This window comes from Mustela putorius, unplaced genomic scaffold (assembly GCF_011764305.1).
Source record: "Mustela putorius furo isolate JIRA1106 unplaced genomic scaffold, ASM1176430v1.1 tig00000585_pilon_pilon_pilon, whole genome shotgun sequence".
Taxonomy (NCBI): domain Eukaryota; kingdom Metazoa; phylum Chordata; class Mammalia; order Carnivora; family Mustelidae; genus Mustela; species Mustela putorius.
The window spans coordinates 4,485,622-4,504,062 of NW_025421424.1; the positions used below are offsets into that span (position 1 = coordinate 4,485,622).

The following is an 18,441-nucleotide window of genomic DNA, read 5'->3' on the forward strand; positions in this document are numbered from 1 at the left end:
CGAAGTCCCTAGGAAGTCCAACAGCTTACCCTTCCCTATAAAAACTTCCCGTCCAAAGGTCCCAAAGGAAAGTTTCATTCAAAGTACCTTTAAACAGTTTTCAAGACACTAAATGCTAAACAAGATTTTTCATGTACTTCAGACACAACTCACAGAAACAATCTAAAATGTTAAATTTGATACCTGTCTACATTTCAACAACTCTGAAAAATAAAAAAAAATCCCTTAGAAGATGATGTAATACTAATGAGAACAGAATAGCTCCAACTATACAAAGGTGATGAGGTGACAAAAACAACCAGATCGTAATTCTATGCAAATGGTGTAATTTTTAACTGATCAAAAATAAAAGGTATAGACATTAAAATGTACACATATACAAGCATGATCTCTCTTGACTGACCACCAGCAAGTGGATTTTAGAAATGTTTGAAAAACTCCTGGTGATTTACAAGACCAATCAACCTAAGTGTCCTACACTGTATTTTTTTTTTATAATGAGTTATCTATACATTGTTTTTATTTTCCTCAAAGTCTTTTGAAAATTTCTAATGGATGAATTCAAGAAATAAAGTTTTCAGTATACTGCAGTTATTAAAAACAGAGCACATGTTTATCTCAGAAAAAGCAAAGGGGGAAATAAACTAAATGACAAAACTTCCAACAATTTTAATTCTTAAATGGGAATATCTTGACTTAGAGGAAGACTCTTGACAGAGCTCCTATTTTTAATTAGATATATACTTCAGTGGGAAAAAATTGAGGCCATCTATGATTTTGCATCAGCTCAATTGGAAGAAATACTGAAGTAAATTAAAAATAGAAGTTTGAGAGGCACCTGAGTGGCTCAGTAGTTAAGTGTCTGCCTTCTGCCCAGGTCATAGTCCTGAGGTCCTAGGACTGAGACCCATAGGGCTCTCTGCTCAGCACCGAGCCTGCTTCTCCCTCTCCTTCTGCCTGTCCCCCAAAACTCATGTTCTCTCTCTCACTCTCTCATATTTAAAAAAAAAAAAAAAAACCTTTAAAAAAAAATAGAAGTTTCACACCAAAAAAGAACTCCAAATAATTCAATTAAAAAAATGAGCAGAGGACCTGAAGAGACACTGTTCCAAAGGAAATATAATAACAACATGAAAAGATGCTCAGCATCACTGATCATCATGAAAATCAAAACCACAATAAGGTATCACCTCACACCTGTCAGAATGGCTAAAACCAAAGACACAAGATATAACAAGTTTTGACAAGGATGTGAAGCAAGAGGAACCCTTGTGCACCACTGGTGAGAATGCAAACTGGTGCAGCCACTGTGGAAACAGTATGAAGGTTCCTCAAAAAGTTAAAAATAGAGCTACCCTGTGATCCTATATTTCTACTACTAGATATTCACCCCAAAAATAGAAACATTAATTCAAAAAGATATGTGCATCCCCTATGCCTATTGCAGCATTATTTGAAATAGCTAATATAGGGAAGCAACCCAAGTGTCCGTTGATAGATGAATGTATAAACAAGATGTGGTATATACATACAATGGAGTTACTCAGCCATCAAAAAGAATGAAATCTTGCCATTTGCAACAACATAGATGGAGCTAGCATGTATTATCCTAAGCGAAGTTATGTCAGTCAGAGAAAAACAAACACCACATGATTTCACTCATATGTGGAATTTAAGAAACAAAACAAGTGAACAAAGAAAAGATAAGACAAAAAACAAAAACTCTTAAATAAACAAACTGATAGCTGCCAGAGGAGAGGTGGGTGGGCAGATGGGTTGATGAGCAAAAAGAAATGTATAGAACTGCTAAATCATTATACCTGAAACTAACAATGTATGCTCATTATAGTTGAGTGAAAAAAACCCAAGAATGTTATGTAGAATGTACTCTGAATGAAAGCAAGAGAATGGCATTTGTGAAAATACCCAGTCAAAATATTAGCATAATCTACTCCAGTCCCGTCCATGTTGATGTTGCTTTAAAAAAAAAAAAAATAGTCCCTCAACCAACCCTAGGATCTTGTTTATTTTCCTTTTCAAAGAAACACACTGAGGTATAATTTAATACAAAAATGCATCAATTCAAGCACACAGTTTCAAGGGTTTTGAGAAATTAATGTACTGATAAAAGAATTAAGCCAATCTCTCCAAAACCTGTCTTCATGCACCTTTGCAGTCAAATCATACTTCTCCTCCAACCAGTCTCAATCTACTTTCTCTATTACTAGTTTTGTATGTTCTAGAATTTCATGTGAACATAATCACATAATATATACTCCTTTGCATTTGAGTCTTTCATGCACCCTATCCCTGGGATTCATGCATATTGCCATCTCAGTAGCTCAGTTCTTTTTATTACAAAGTGGTGGTCCATTGTGTGAATACAGCAACTAGTTAGTCATGCACCTGGTTAGATAAACACCAGAGCTGATTACAGTTTGGGGCTATTATGAATAAGGCTGTTATGAACAACCTCTGTTCAGACATAGGCTTCATTTCTCTTGGGCATGTGAATACTTTGGAAATATAATTTCTGGATTCTGTAATAACTCTATTTTAACTGTAAAAACTGTTCTCCAAAATGGCTGTCCACTACATAGGTCTAGTATCTTGATTTTTTTTTACCACCTACTTTTCCTGATTAGTTCTTTAGTCCTCTTTCCCACCTTCATTTGGATCGAGTATTCTTTAGTATTTCCACTGATTTTTGTCTGTGTGACCGCTTTACGGATTAGAGTATGTACAACTAACATACTGCAGTATACCTTCAAGTAACACGCCCCTTCAGATGTAAACTAACAACATGACAACAGTATACTTTCATATCCCTATACCGACCTTGGTGCTAGTGTGGCTGCACACTTCTCTTCTACATATATTACAGACCTCCAATGTAAACTCACCACATTTGCTTTAAACAGCCAATTATCTTTTAACGAAAACTCTAAGACCAAAGAAAACAAGTATGCCTTTGATACATATTCATATATTTATTCTTCTGCCTGCTTTACATTTCTTTATGTAATGTCATTAAAAGTTCCTATAACGTTTCTGGTAATAGAGGCCTGCTAGCAATAAATTCTCTAAGCTTTTGTTTGTCTAAAAATGTCTTAATTTCACCCACAGATTTTAAAAATATTTTTAGTGATTAGAGAATTCTAGATCGACTTTTCTCTTTCAGCGCTTTCAAGATGCATTCCATTGTCCTCTGGCTTGTACCACTTCAGACAAGAAGCAAATGGTACTTCTATCCTTGTTCCCTGTATGTAATGTCTTTTCCTCTGGTGTTAAAAAAAATTTTTTTTCACTGATTTTTAACCATTTATTATATTTCTTTATTTTACCTTGTTTGGGTTTCTTCAAGTGTCTAAAATCTGTGGGATTATAGCTGTTCATCAGCTTGGAAAATCTGGGGCCATTCCCTTTACAAACAGTTTGTCTGCCACTCCTCCTGCTCCCCACCCCCAACCATTCCCTTATACGCACGCTAAACATTTAATATCGTCCCATGGGTCATGGGCTTTGTTCCTTTCATTTTTCTTTGTGCTTCAGTTTGGGTGGTTTCTACTGCTATGTCTTCAAGCTCATGGATTTTGTCTGCTGCAATGAAGAATGTGCTGTTAAGCTGATCAAGTTAATTTTTTATTTCATGTATTTCTCAGCACTAGAAGTTCCATTTACTCCTTTATAAAATCTCTCTTCTGATTATGTTCATATTTCCCTTTAAATACCCAGCATACTTTTATGATAGCTATTTTAAAATCCTTTACTGCAATCTCCATTACTGGTTATTCGTGTATGTTTCTACTGATAATTTTTTTCCTCCTGATTTTAGGTTACATTTTCCTGAATCTCTGAATTTTATTTTCTTCATTTAAAGCATTTTCAGTTTTCTTTTGACAGCGATATAACGCGTGGACAGCTTAGCTCTTGCAAAGGCTGTTTTCAGGCTTTACTCTGTGGCTAGTTCAGTTCTTTACTAATAAGGCAAGACCTTTCTGTACTTTCAACCTAATATCCCTAGTGTTCAAAGAAGTGTTTTAATTTTTAGCTAGCCAATGTATTCAACTCCCTTTATTATTCAGATGGTTATTCAATTGATCACTTTCTTTTTCTTCCAGGAAGGCAATCATATGATCTGTTATTAATTATAATTTTGTTTCCAATCCATATATCCACTTTATTCTTTTTATTTGGTTACACTTGTTAAAACCTCCAGAAAAATGTGAAATACTTTCTTGCTCTTAATTTTAATGTGATGTCTTCAACATTTCACTAATTCTTTTGTTTAATTAAAGATGTACAACTTCCACACTTTTTTTCATGTCAGGCATCTTTTGGTACCTAGATGATATAAATAAAACCATTCTCTCTGTTTTCTTCTAGTACTTACACCCCCCAAAAAGTACAAATAAAAATGTAAAAGGTTAAGCATTTTTAAGTGAACTTAAAAACTTTTTACATGAACTTCAAAATCCATATAAAAGAAGCTGTATACACCTCCACTCACTTGACAGAGAATAAAATTTAAATAAATGAAAAGACATAAATTATAGGAAAGGAAGATTTCATGTGAAGATGTTCCCTAAATTAATTTCTAAATTTAGTGCAAACCCAACTAAACTATAAAATATGAAGAAATAAACTAGACACAGTAATTCAAAATTTCTTATAAAGAAAATGAGTATGTGAGAACAGCTGAAACTGAGAAGCAGGATACTAAAGGGACCAGTCCAACCACACAATAGAGAAATTATAAGCAATTTAATCAATGCAGAGTTAAAATAAACATACTAATTAATACAACAGAAGAAAGTCTAAAAAATAGTATATATTTGGAAATACTTTTTATATTTCATTATTTTTATCATAAAATTATGACTTCAGTAGGCATTGAAAAGTTACTCAGTAGGTAATGTCAGAGCATTACCTAAGTATCTCAAAAAAATAAAGCTTGATTTTTATCTTTCTTCCTACACCACAATAAATGCCAAATGGATCAAAGGTATAAAAGAAAAATTAAACCATTATTGTACTAGAAAATATATAAATCTTTGAAGGAAAACCTCCCATAAATAATAGCAACAGCAAAAAGTATTTGCAACATACATAACAAAGTACTGATTCAGCTAATATACAAAAAGATCTTAAGGATTCATTTTTTTAATATCCACTGGAAAACAGGAAAGGATATAAAAAAGCTTTGCACTGAATAAAATATACCCAACTTCACTCAAAAGCCAGTGAAATGAAAATTAAAATAATGTTTCATTTTATACCTGATAAATAATAATAAACAGTACTTGCAAAATGTTAGGTAATTCTTTGACCCAGCATTTCTACCAAAGACATACCAACACATATATATGTACACATATGTACACACACACACACACGATTCCCAACATATGCAGGGCCTTTCTTCTAGCATTTTTTAATAGGAAAAATTGGAAAATAATCTAACAGTTCATTAATATCAGATCTATTTTAAATGAACTATGGTGCCTTCATAATCATTATTATAAAGTTCTTAAAAAGAATGAAGTAGGGCGCCTGGATGGCTCAGTGGGTTAAGCCTCTGCATTCCTCTCAGGTCATGATCCCAGGGTCCTGGGATCAAGGCCTGCATGGGGGGGGGGGGTCTCTGCTCAGCAGGGAGCCTGCATCCCCCGCCCCCGCCTGCTTCTCTGCCTACTTATGATCTCTCTCTCTCTCTCTGTCAAATTAAAAAAACAAACAAACAAACAAACAAACAAAGAATGAGGTAAATAACCCTAAGAGTTGATATGGAGTAATTTTCAAGACCTACTGATAAGTGAAAATGACAAGAAAACAATACATGTATGCAAGGGTATGAATGCATCTATAAATACTTAACATGTCTGGAAGGATACTCAAGATCTTAATTTGTAATAATGGCTTCCCTAAAGAACAAGGGGTTTGGAACTGAAGGTTTATTTTACAGCTGAGTATATGCTACTTCAATACATGTATATTTACCCAATATAAGCAGTTCTTTTTCTTAAAATATCTAGCTAAATAGACAAGAAAGTAAGGGTGGAGGGAATAAAAAGGGGAGAGAGGGAGGAAGTGGGAAGGAAGAGAGAAAAAGGAAGAAAGAATCTATTTTACTGTTGTTTTTGTAGTCTTAGGAGAAGGAAGTAAAAAAGATACAGTAAGAAAGCGAATTCTGATTCCTACTTAGAAGTGATACAGTGGTTTAACAAAAATAGGGTCACATTCTTGTATATACTGCTTTTTCACCTAACAGATCACAAGTATTATCTTTCTTCAAAAATTCACTTCCCAGAACATCATTTCAAATGTCTGTGTCACATTTCACTCTATAAACATGCCACTCCTCTGAATTTAATTACATTCTATACTCATTAATATAAACTTCACTGCTATGAGCATCCTTACAATTAATGCTCTGTAAACACTTAAAATTACTAAAAAAAAAAACAAAACAAAAAAAAACCCACTTAAAATTACTTTGTATTAAGATAAATTTCTAGAAGTAAAATTACAAGGTCAAAAGGCAGGTATATTTCAAAGTTTCTGAAACCCACAGCCAAGCTGTCTTCCAAGTTACTCAAATTTCCAATTCCAACAACTCTGTGTAGTTCTTATTTCTTCACTTTGTCAGTCCTAAATAAAACCACTCTCTTTTTGTCAATTTTCTAGGTAAAAACATACAGTCTTATTCAAATATAAATGTTTCTGATTACTAAAGTGGCTGAAGATTTTTTATGTTTTTTAATTACCCATTCATGTATTTAGTAGCTTTTTAAATAATTTACTGACAAATAATTTTAAGTCAGTAAAAGCTATTTATATATTAAGAATGACACGCATATGCTATCAATACCAGTACTGTTAACATTGTTCTAGTTTGTTATTCCCCTTAAATTTTATTCATGGTATATTTTTATAATAACTTTAAGTTCAACATGATTGAAAAATTCAAGAGAAGCAAGCATATGCTTTAAATTTAAATATTTCCTAAATAATTTAAAATTTAAATATTTCCACCATTCTGGTGGTAGAGCCAGATGTGTAAGCAGATAGTTACTTCATTGGTACATAGAACAAGAGAAAAAGGAGCAAGAGTTCTACCATAGAAACCTAGAGAAAGACCCTCCTTGGAGTGGGGGAGGTGGTGTTGGTGATGAGATTAGGAAGTAATATCTGAGCTGTGCCTTATAGAGCAAGTCAACACTCAGCAAACCCTGAATGAGTGGCCGATGCTTCTCCCATTTCCCTTTGATAAACCAATTCCTGGAGGGCAAAGTCCAGTGAGCGAATGAGGAAGGGAGGAAGAAATTCAACATGATAGCTTTAAGTTCAACATGATTGAAAAATTCAAGAGAAGCAAGCATATGCTTTAAATTTAAATATTTCCTGAAGTAAAAAGTTTTGTTAAATGCTTGTTTTCTCTGCCTCTTTGACAGAGATCTGCAAATTTTAAGGTACACAATCTTTTGTTTTAAAATTCCAGTACAGTTAGTGTACAGTGTTATCTTTGTTTGGGGTATACAATATAGCGATTCAACAATTCTACATAATACTCAGTTGTCCATCATCATAAGTGTACTCTTAATCCCCATCACCTAATTTTCCACCACCCACCCACCTCTCCTCTGATAACCAGCTTCTTCTCTAGTTAAGAGTCTGTTTTTTGTTTTTCTTATTCATTCTTCCTTTGTGTTTTAATGGTCCTAATTTTTAACTACCTACTCCTTCCTCAATAATGAGAGAGCAATCCAAGCTAAAAATTTATCCAAAATCACAGTAGACAATTCCTCTTAGAAACCCTTTACTGAACCCTGGGTGATAACACAACTTCCTTCCTTCCTTCCTTCAGTGACATAGCGGTTTGAGGGTTATGTGGAGGATACCAAAACTGTTGGCCAAGAAACTTCATCTCTGGGTGGTTCCTTCTGCTCTCTTTTTAATGGAGTCTTCCATGTATGGTTTTCTGCTGGGCTCAGCTTTTATTCTGCATATTCGGTTTAGCTTCATTTATTGTGCTTCTGCCAACCATGTAAAAATCATACCATTGCTTATGAGACTTCTGTCTGGGATAGGTGTTATTTGAAAGCAGTCACCATGTTCAGTGTTAAGAATATGGTGGTGAACAAAACAAGCACGGTTCTGTGGGACAGATATACACAGCAAGACAATTCAATCTAATGTAGGGGTTAAGCAACATTGCCTTTGAATGTTGTTGCCTTCAGGAGGGCAAAAAACTCCCAAGAAAGTGCTTCCAATCTGTTCCACAAGTTAACCCCCCAGAAATAAAGGAACCTCCTTTACTCATGCCCTATGGATGTCTTGCTACTTTTTCAGAGAAGAGCAAAGAATTTCAAATACACTCTCAAGATCTTCCTTCAATCTCCTGATAATAAGATTTATCTCCGTAACTCCAAGGCAAGCTTTCCAATTAAAGGTTAAGCCTCTTTACAAAATGGCACTTCTGCCCTTTCATAAATCTTCTTACTTACAGGATTAGCTGAGGCATTTGGAGGTTCATATATACTGGTTCCCCATATTTCATCACCAGCCCTTCCTCTAAAAGTTCAATCTTCTCCCCTACAGTTTCTCATCTCCACATCTCTTTTTGGTTAAACTATTTCCTCCATTCAAAATGACCTACCCATCTATATCACCTCTTAGTATCTTACTCCTTTATAATAGCAATTCAATTCAAGGCACTCCATGAAAACTCCCTGATCTTTCTAAATAAACAGAAACTTCCTTTTCTCTGATGACCTCATATCATGTTGGATGCACATTAATGCCTTCTACTTTATAACATAATATTTGGGTAACTGCCATGTGTCATTCCACTGAATATCACAATTCAGCCCTGGCTTGTCCTCTGAAAGTAGAAAGTGAGTGAAATCTGTTGCATTTCTAAATACTAATAATGAAGCAGCAGAAAGAGAAATTAAGGAATCAATCCCATTTAAAATTGCACCAAAAATAACAAGATACCTAGGAATAAACCTAATCAGTAAGATCAAAGACCTATACTTTTAAAACTATAAAACACTGATGAAAGAAATTGAAGATGACCCAAGAAATGGAATAACATTCCATCCTCACGGACTGGAAGAAAAAATACTGTTAAATTGTCTGTACTACCCAAAGCAATCTACACATTCAATGCAATCCCTATCAAAATCCAACAGCATTTTTCACAAAGCTAGGACAATCAATCCTAAAATTTGTATGAAAACTACAAAAGACCCTGAATAGCCTAAGCAATGATGAAAAAGAGAGGCAAAGCTGGAGGCACCACAATTCCAGACTTCAAGCTATATTACAAAGCTGTAGTAATCAAAACAGTATGGTACTGGCATAAAAACAGACACATAGATCAACAGAACAGCAAAGAAAACCCAGAAATGTAGCCACAACTATATGGCCAATTAATCCTCCACAAAGAAGAAAAGAATATCCAATGGAAAAAAGACAGACTCTTCAATAAATGGTGTTGGGAAAACTGGACAGCTCATGCAGAAGAAAGAAACAGGGCCACTTTCTTATACCATATACAAAATTGAATTCACTTCTTTATTATGTTAATCACCATACAGTACATCATTAATTTTTAATTAGTTTTGATGTAGTTTTGATTTCATTGTTTATGTATAACACCCAGTGCTCCATGCAATCTGTGCTCAACATGGGTTAAAGACTTAAATGTGAGACCTGAAACCATAAAAATCCTAGAAGAGAGCACAGGCAGTAACTTCTTTGACACAACTTCTTTCTAGATACATCTCCCAACTCAAGGGAAACAAAAGCAAAATTAAACAATTGGCACATCACCAAGATAAAAAGCTTCTGCACAGCAAAGGAAATAACAAAAATAAAAAGCAACCTATGGAATGGGAAAAGGTTTAGTGATAAAGGTTTAGTATCCAATATATAAAGAACTTCTAAAACCTGAAATCCAAAAAATGAGCAATCCAATTAAAAAATGGGCAGAAGACATGAATAGACATTTTTCCAAAGAAGACATACAGATGAAAAGATGCTCAACATCACTTAGCATCAGGGAAATGCAAATCAAAACTAAAATGAGATGTTACCTCACACCTGTCAGAATGGCTAAAATCAACACCACAAGAAACAAAAGGTGTAGACGAGAATGTAGAGAAAGGGGAAACCCTCACACACTATTGGTGGGAATGCAAACTGGTGCAGCCACTCTAGAAAACAGTATGGAAATTCCTCAAAAAGTTAAAAACACAACTATCTTATGATCTAGCAACTGCACTACTAGGTATTTACCCAAAAAGCACAAAAGTACTAATTCAAATTACTAAATCAAAATTACTAATTACTACAAATTACTAAATCAAAATTACTAATTACTACAGCAACATTATCTACAATAGTCAAATTATGGAAACAGCCCCCCCGCCACACACACGCACAATGGAATATTACTCAGCTATAAAAAAAAGAATGAAATCTTACCATTCACACAACATGGATGGAACCAGAGAGCATTATGCTCACAAAGTAAGTCAGAAAAAACCAAATATGATGCGATTTTATTAATATGTGGAATCTAAGAAACAAAACCAACAAGCAAAGGGGGGAAAAAGAGAGAGAGGAAAACCAAGAAACAGACTCTCAACTACAGAAACAATAAAACTGATGGTTACCAGAGGGGAGGTGAGTAGGGGGATGGATTAAAATAGGCGACAGGAATTAAGGATGTGTTGTGATGAATACCAGATGATGTTCTATGAAATAGTATATGGTACACATGAAACTAATATTACACTGCATGCTAACTAACTGGAATTTAATAAATAAAAACGTAAATGACAGAAGCAGACTGATCCATTGTCAGGAGATAGACCCAGGTATGACCTTTTGATGTTCAATTTCCTTATCTATAAAACAAAGATAACATTTCCTTCATATCTATTTCATACGGATATTGTTAGAATAAGATCATGTTTATAAATGTAGCTGGTGCTAAATAATTTTTTGTGCTTCCTACTAAAAAAAAAAAAAGTTAAAAACTATGTGTTATTCACCCAAAATTTCTATAGTATGTTACTTAGGAGTGTACAGCAAAAATTTAAAAATTTAAATGCTATCCTTTACTGAATATATGATACCAGTATAAAAGACACATAACAGATAAAACAGATAGTAAACAAGTGACACAAGGATATTTTTATTGTGCCTGATGGACAGAGCCCTACAAATGCATAAATTATTAAAACTTACTTAAACAGAAAACAAATTATCTAACATAACTTATTTAAGTGCTAAAAGATATTAAATTAAAAGTATAAATACTTTTCAAAATGAAATTGTAGACCCAAGTAACTACCAGAAGCTTCTATCAAGCATCTCAGGGGGAGAAAGGAAAGAAAAAAAAAAAAAAACCTTTACAAACTCTTTGAGAGAAAAAGAAGAATCACTATCCAACATGTTTTGTTAAAGGAGAACAACCGAGCTAGAGGTTTAAAGGTTTAAAGTTTTAAAGAGGCTGAAAAAGTCCTAGCAAGATTATTAAAAAGTTCATACAAATCTCATGTATAAAAAAGATACAATGATCCCCCCAAAATCAGCAAACAAAATCCAACAATATATAAAAAGAATAGTATAACATGGTCAAACTGTATTTATTCCTTTAATACAATAATGGCTTCTCACTGGAAAACAAATAACATAAATGCCTGCAATAGAAAGATCTAGGAACAAAATTCTTATAAACATTTTAATAACTATAGAAAAATTGCTTGGAAAGAAGTTCAACAATATAAAACTTTAAAACAGACCTCTTAAAATATTAGACATATAGAAATGTCTTATAAGTAATATCATATTTAATGGTTAAAAACTCACTTTCCACTAAGACAAGAGTATCTTTGGTCACCACTTCTTTTCAATACTGTGCTTTAAGTTCCAGCCAGTACGATAAGGGGGTGGGAGGCAGAATGGATAAAACTGAAACCATCCTTATTCACAGATCAGATGATTTTATATGAAAAAAATACAGAATAATCTCAGATAAATTACTGATGTTAAGGAGAGAATTCAAATTCAGCAAGATTGCTGAATTCAGAATAAGTTTAAGATTTCATTAATTTATTTGATGGACAGGGATCACAAGTAGGCAGAGAGGCAGACGGGGGTGGAGGCGGGAGCAGGCTCCCTGCTGAGCAGAGAGCCCAAAGTGGGGCTCGATCCCAGGACCCAGGATCACGACCGGAGACGAAGGCAGAGGCTTTAACCCACTGAGCCACCCAGGCACCCCTGAATTCAGAATAAGTTTACAAAACAACTATATTCTATATTCTAGCAGTAAAGAACAAAAATTTATAAATACCATTTTATAGCATTTTTAAAAAGATTTTATTTGAGAGAAAGCAAGAACAAGCAGGGGGAGGGGCAGAGGGAGAGAGAGAATCTCAACCAGATTCCACTCTGAGAATGGAGCCTCATATGGAGTTAGCTCTCAGGACCATTAGATCATGACCTGAGCTGAAATCAACAGCTGGACACTTAACTGACTGAGCCACCCAGATGCCCCTCCAGCACTTTTAATAATGAAGAATCTATGCATAAAACCTAACAAAATTTTTCTAATTTCTGCTCTCATTGTGACCCCTGAAATCTACTAATGACTCAACTAGTCTCTCCTGCAGAAAAAAGTTATAACCTCTGAACAAAATACAAAATGACAACGGCCTAAAGTCCCTGAAGAATAAACAAAAGTGGTCAGATTCCAAGGACAGTGGAAACTAGCAAAAACAGGCTAGCATGAGATTAAGTTTCACACTTTCTCATAGCTCTTATCCCAAAATCTAAAGCCCATATAGGCAGAAGAGTGAAAACCTGATAGAACACTGGTGTCTTAAAGAATCAGATACCAGTTTTTGCAGCAATTACAGCTACTAAAAAAAGAAGGAAGAAAAAGTCCTGGGGAAGAGAGAGAACAAGAGAAAGGAAGCCTCTAGTTCTGTAATATGAAGTCTTTGTCTCTGGTTGCCAAGTGAATCGTTAATGCTTGCAAACAGACTCAAAGCAAACCAGTTAAAGATAAAGAAATGAAATGAACTGAGACACTGTTTGATGTTTGGATCCAACTAAGAAGTAAAACGATTACTTAATCTCAATCTCTCTCTTTCTCTCTCTCTCTCTCTCACACACACACACAATCACACACAACCCCTGTGAAAATTATAACAGAATCCAGAATTTCCAAACAGAACTTTCAGAATATCCAGGATTAATCAAAATGTTACCTAGCCTCAAGTGAAAAGATAACCAACCAAGACCAATTCCAAGATTACCCAGGTATTAGAATACTAAGACTTTAAGCCAGATATTCTAATTCAACTTCATGAAATAGAGAAAATGTGTTCACAGTGAATGAAAAGACAAAATCTCTATCTCAGAATGAGAGAGCATCAGATCAAAATTCTAAAGATTCTGCTAGATGGGCTTAAGAGCAGATTAGAGCAACATAAGAGTCAGTGAACATGAAGATAGATTAATGGAAATTACTCAGTCTGAAGAAAACAGGAAAAAAAAAGACAAAAATAAAACAAAGGCTTCAGGTACCTGTGAGACAGAAATACAAATTCTGAAATACAAGTAAATGAAATTCAGAAGGAGATAAAGAATAGGGCAGGAGGGCGCCTGGGTGGCTCAGTGGGTTAAGCCGCTGCCTTCGGTCAGGTCATGATCTCAGGGTTAGCAGGGAGCCTGCTTCCCTTCCTCTCCCTCTGCCTGCAGTTCTGCCTACTTGGGATCTCTGTCAAATAAATAAATAAAATCTCTTTAAAAAAACGAAACAAAACAAAACAAAAAGAATAGGGCAGGAAAAAACATTTGAAGAATTAATGGCCAAAATTTTACCACTGTATGTATGTAATGAAAGACCCAAACATTCAGATTCAACATGTTCATCAGCAAAGCCTAAGGAGGATACAGAAGAAACAACAACAAAAAGGAACTTTCCTTTTAGAGGAAACACTAAGAGGCATATTTTAGTCAAAAGACTGAAAACCAAGAATAAAGAAAAAAAACCTTAAAAGTATTCAGAAGGGAAAAAAAGACAGTATGTATACACACACACACAGAGGACAAAAATCATTTAAATTCTGAGTTACCAGAAACAATGGAAAACAGATGAGAGAAAAACAATGTTTTTAAGGTATAGAAAGAAAAATTCACCAATCACAAGTTTATCATTCACTAAAAAAAAAAAAAATTCTTTGAGAATAAATGCAAAGTAAAAACTTCTCAAAGAATATAGTGAGAATTCACCCCTATAGATGAGCACTACAAAGAAATGCTAACTAAAGTTCTTTAGGCTGAAATGAAGTGGTATCAGATTAAACGTCAGATCTACAAAGAGAAATGAAGAGCACTGGCTAATCCCCTCCATTCTATAAAGTAAATAGATCTATTTAATATTTTAACAATGTATTTTGAGACTTAGAGTGTATTAAATGCAATTCACTTCACAACTATGGCATATAAAGGATGGAAGACAGGATAAAAATGGACAGATATAGCTGAAATAATACTGCACATAAGTAGTACAATATTAACTGTTAAATGGAAAATTAATTATGTACGGTGTGATTTCTATAGCAACCACTCCAAAAATGTATTAAATAAGAACACTAATAAATAAACCAAGAGAATTCTAAAACATTTACCAATTCAAAAATTAGGACAGAAGAAATGAAGGAAGGGAAAACAGAGAATTTAAATCAGATTGCATCACTAACTACATGTTAAAGGTCTAGTATTTTCATACTGGCAAAATCCAACTCATGCTGTCTCCAAAAGGACTAAAACTATGATACAGTTAGGTTGAAAATTTAAAGAATACACCAAAAAAGCAGTAACCATAAGAATGGGGGAGTAGCTATATTAGCATCTGATGAAACAAACTCCCAAGTAAAAATATTACCAGAGATGAAGAGGGGCATATCATAATGATAAAAGGGTGAAGTCATCAGAAAGATGTATCATAAACATGTAAGTACCAAAAAGTAAAGCCTCAAAATACGGAAGCAAAAACCTGACAGAAATAAAAAAGTATATCATTAACTTCATTAAGTTAATTAAAGTAATTAAAAATCAGGAAAGACAGATAGCTAAACACCATCATCAACTAGCTTAACCTAATATTTATAAAACATTACCCCACCAACTGCAAAATACAGATTCAAGTGTATTTGCCAAAAAAGACCACAAGCTGAGCCATAAACAAGCACAAGAGGTTTAAATTGATTTAAATTATATAGAGTATCCTTTATGATCACAATTAAATTAAATTAGAAATCAAAACAATAAGATATCTAAGGAACGCCTGGGTGGCTCAGTTGGTTAAGCACCTGCCTTTAGCTCAGGTCAGGATCTCAGGGTCCTGGGAATGAGCCCCATGTTGGGCTCCCCGCTCAGCAGGGAGTATGCTTCTCCACATTTCCTCCACATTCCTTCTGCCCCTGCCCTTATACACAGTCATACATCCTCTCTCTCAAATAAATAAAATCTTTTAAAAAAAAGATAGCTAAGCTATCTTCCTGTTTCTAAAATTTGGCAAACTAAACAACACAATTAGAAATAAGTGACTTTCATAGAAGATATCCTAAGGAAAATTATAAAATTTTTTAACTGAGTAATAATGAAAAAAAATATATTAAAATACCTGGGTCATTAAAGGGAAATTTACAGTTTAAAATTCTTATAGGAAAAGAAAACAACAGATAAACAAATAAGTAAAATTCTTATAGAAAAAAAGCTTATTAGGAAAAAAAGAAAAATATAAAAATCAAATACCTAGAGTTCCAATGTAAAAAGCTTTTTAAAAAGAGCTAAATAACTCTAAGGAAGGAAAAAGTAAAAATAATGAAACAAAAAACTAACAGAGTTAATGTTACTAAATGCAGCTAAAGACAAATGTTAGTTCTTTGAAAAGATTAACAAAATTAATAAATGCCTACCTAGACGGATAAAAAGAGAAAACAGATTACCAGTATCAGGAATGAAAGAGGGATTATCACTACAAAGCCTAGAAAATGAGAGGCATAAGAAAGTAATATGTATAATTGCACACCGAGAAGTTTTATAACCTCCATGAAATGGAGAAATTCCTTAAGAATACTATCAACTAAAATTGATACAAAATGTGAATACCTATATATTATATGTATATATATGAAAGTTGAATTTGCTATTAAAAATCTTCCCACAAAGCAAATTTTCAGCCCAGGTAGTTAAAAAGTAACACTAATACAACACAAATGCTTTCAGAAAATAAAGGAAGATTATTTTCCACTTCATTTTATGAAGGCAGGTAACTCTAATATACCAAATACGGCTAAATATAAAGAGGATAATACATTAGGGCCAAGGATTATCCCAGGAATTCAAAATTGGTTTAACATTTGAAAATCCAACAGGTAATTTACCACATTAACAGAACAAAGGTGAAAAATGTTATCATCTCACAGATGAAGAAAAAGGAGTATGTGGCAACATTCAACACCCATTCATGACAAAAACTTAAGTGAAATAGGGAGAGAGCCGAACATCCTGAGCCTGGCAAAGGCAACTGATGAAACATCTACAGCTAACACCATACTTGATGAAATTTTCTGTAAAGGGCACTGATTGCATGGAGCACTGGGTGTGGTGCAAAAATAATGAATACTGTTATGCTGAAAATAAATAAAAAATAATTTTTTTAAAAAAAAAGCATATTATAGAAACCTTTAACGGAAATCCAGAAGACTTATAAAATACAGATGGAAACAACCTTCTTAATAAAAATTATAAACCCAAAAGTTAAAAAAGATTTATTTGAATATATAAAAATTTAAAACGTATGAATAAAAAATTATAAATAAAGCAAAAAAGTACATTTAAATGTCCAATATATTTATGAAAAGGATGTTCAAATTCACTAACCAGAGAATACAAATGAAGATAACAATGAGTAACACTTCAGAGTTATCAATCTATCAAAAATTAAAAAGAACTTAAACACCTACAGACATTTAGGTATCTTACACATTATAGGTAGAAATATGATGAAATAAAGTCTTTTTGGACAACATTTTGGGAATACTACTAAACATAAAATGCATATACCCTTTGATCCAGCAATCCCACACTTGAGAATAAAAAGACACACAGAGTCTCTGCTCCAGCAATCATTTTCTTGAGAATCACTTTCAGAGAAAAATCCCCATTATACAAGGACCTATTTAATAGGATACTATTGTAACAATGTTTATGGTAGCAAAATAACAAACAAACATCATTGATATGGAAATGATGGAATAAATTACGGTATAACATTATAACCAATGTATTACAGTATGTTTCACTATGTAGTCATTGCAAAGACTGATTCAGATCTGTATCAGAAGATCTGGAAGAGTACTTCCAAGAAACACTAATGAGAAATAACTTAAGAAAAATAAGAGGCACAAAAACAACCATCCAAAAAACCCCTACAAAATTTTAAAAAGCTGCACAGAACATGTGTTTCTGTATGCTGTATCATATTATAGAAGATAAATATGCCTGGTTGTTAACATGGGTTGGCTTTCAGGCAGCAAGAGAGCAGAGAAAAGTCTATGTGTAAGACATCGGCAGACCTCAACAAAAGAGAAAGAAAAAAAAAACTCTGAAAAAATAGGTAAATAATTACATTTATGATCTAGAAACTCAGTAAGATATGTATTTGTATGAATACATATAAAGAAGCTAAATGAAAATTACATTTATAAAAATGTGCAAGACATGACTGTTGAATACCTTTCTACTTTCATCTCAATCTGGGTTTGAAGTTTTGTGATGTAAGCTAGATTTTTTCTTCCAGAGACAAAAAGAAGTCCTGCATCCTTTCTTCATCTCAGAATTAAATTTTAAATTAAAATTTTTAAAAAGATTTTATTTATTTGAGAGACAGAGATCGCAAGTAGGCAGAGAGGCAGGCAGAGAAAAAGGAAGGGAAGAAGGCTCCCTGGCTGGGCAGAGAGCCTGATGCCGGGCTAGATCCCAGGACCTTGGGATCATGACCTGAGCCAAAGGCAGAGGCTTTAACCCACTGAACCACCCAGACACCCCTAAATTAAATTTCTTATGTAAGAAAGTTATAGGATTCTGGCAATGGTGCTGAAGGAAACATCAGAAAATCTGCCATAAAACTAAGAATGAGAATAGGTGCATTTACATCATTTGACCATTTCCAGTCAACTTATTCCCCTCGCAAGGAGGTAATTTATATTATATATAGTGCATGAAACTGGAGAAGAGTAAAGTTAAATTTAATGTTCAGTATTAAATACTAATTTCTCGGTATTTTTTTCAGTGGAAAAAAATTTCTCAGTGGAAATCTAAACTCTATAACTCTCCATTACAAAGAAG

The 18,441-nt window shown here is 33.7% G+C and overlaps 1 protein-coding gene across 1 annotated transcript in view; it reads right to left on the reverse strand.

Annotated features, from left to right (window-relative positions):
* Positions 1-18,441, reverse strand: part of MAN1A2 (mannosidase alpha class 1A member 2) — a 190,487-nt gene that overhangs the window by 71,117 nt on the left and 100,929 nt on the right. The window lies entirely within an intron of this gene.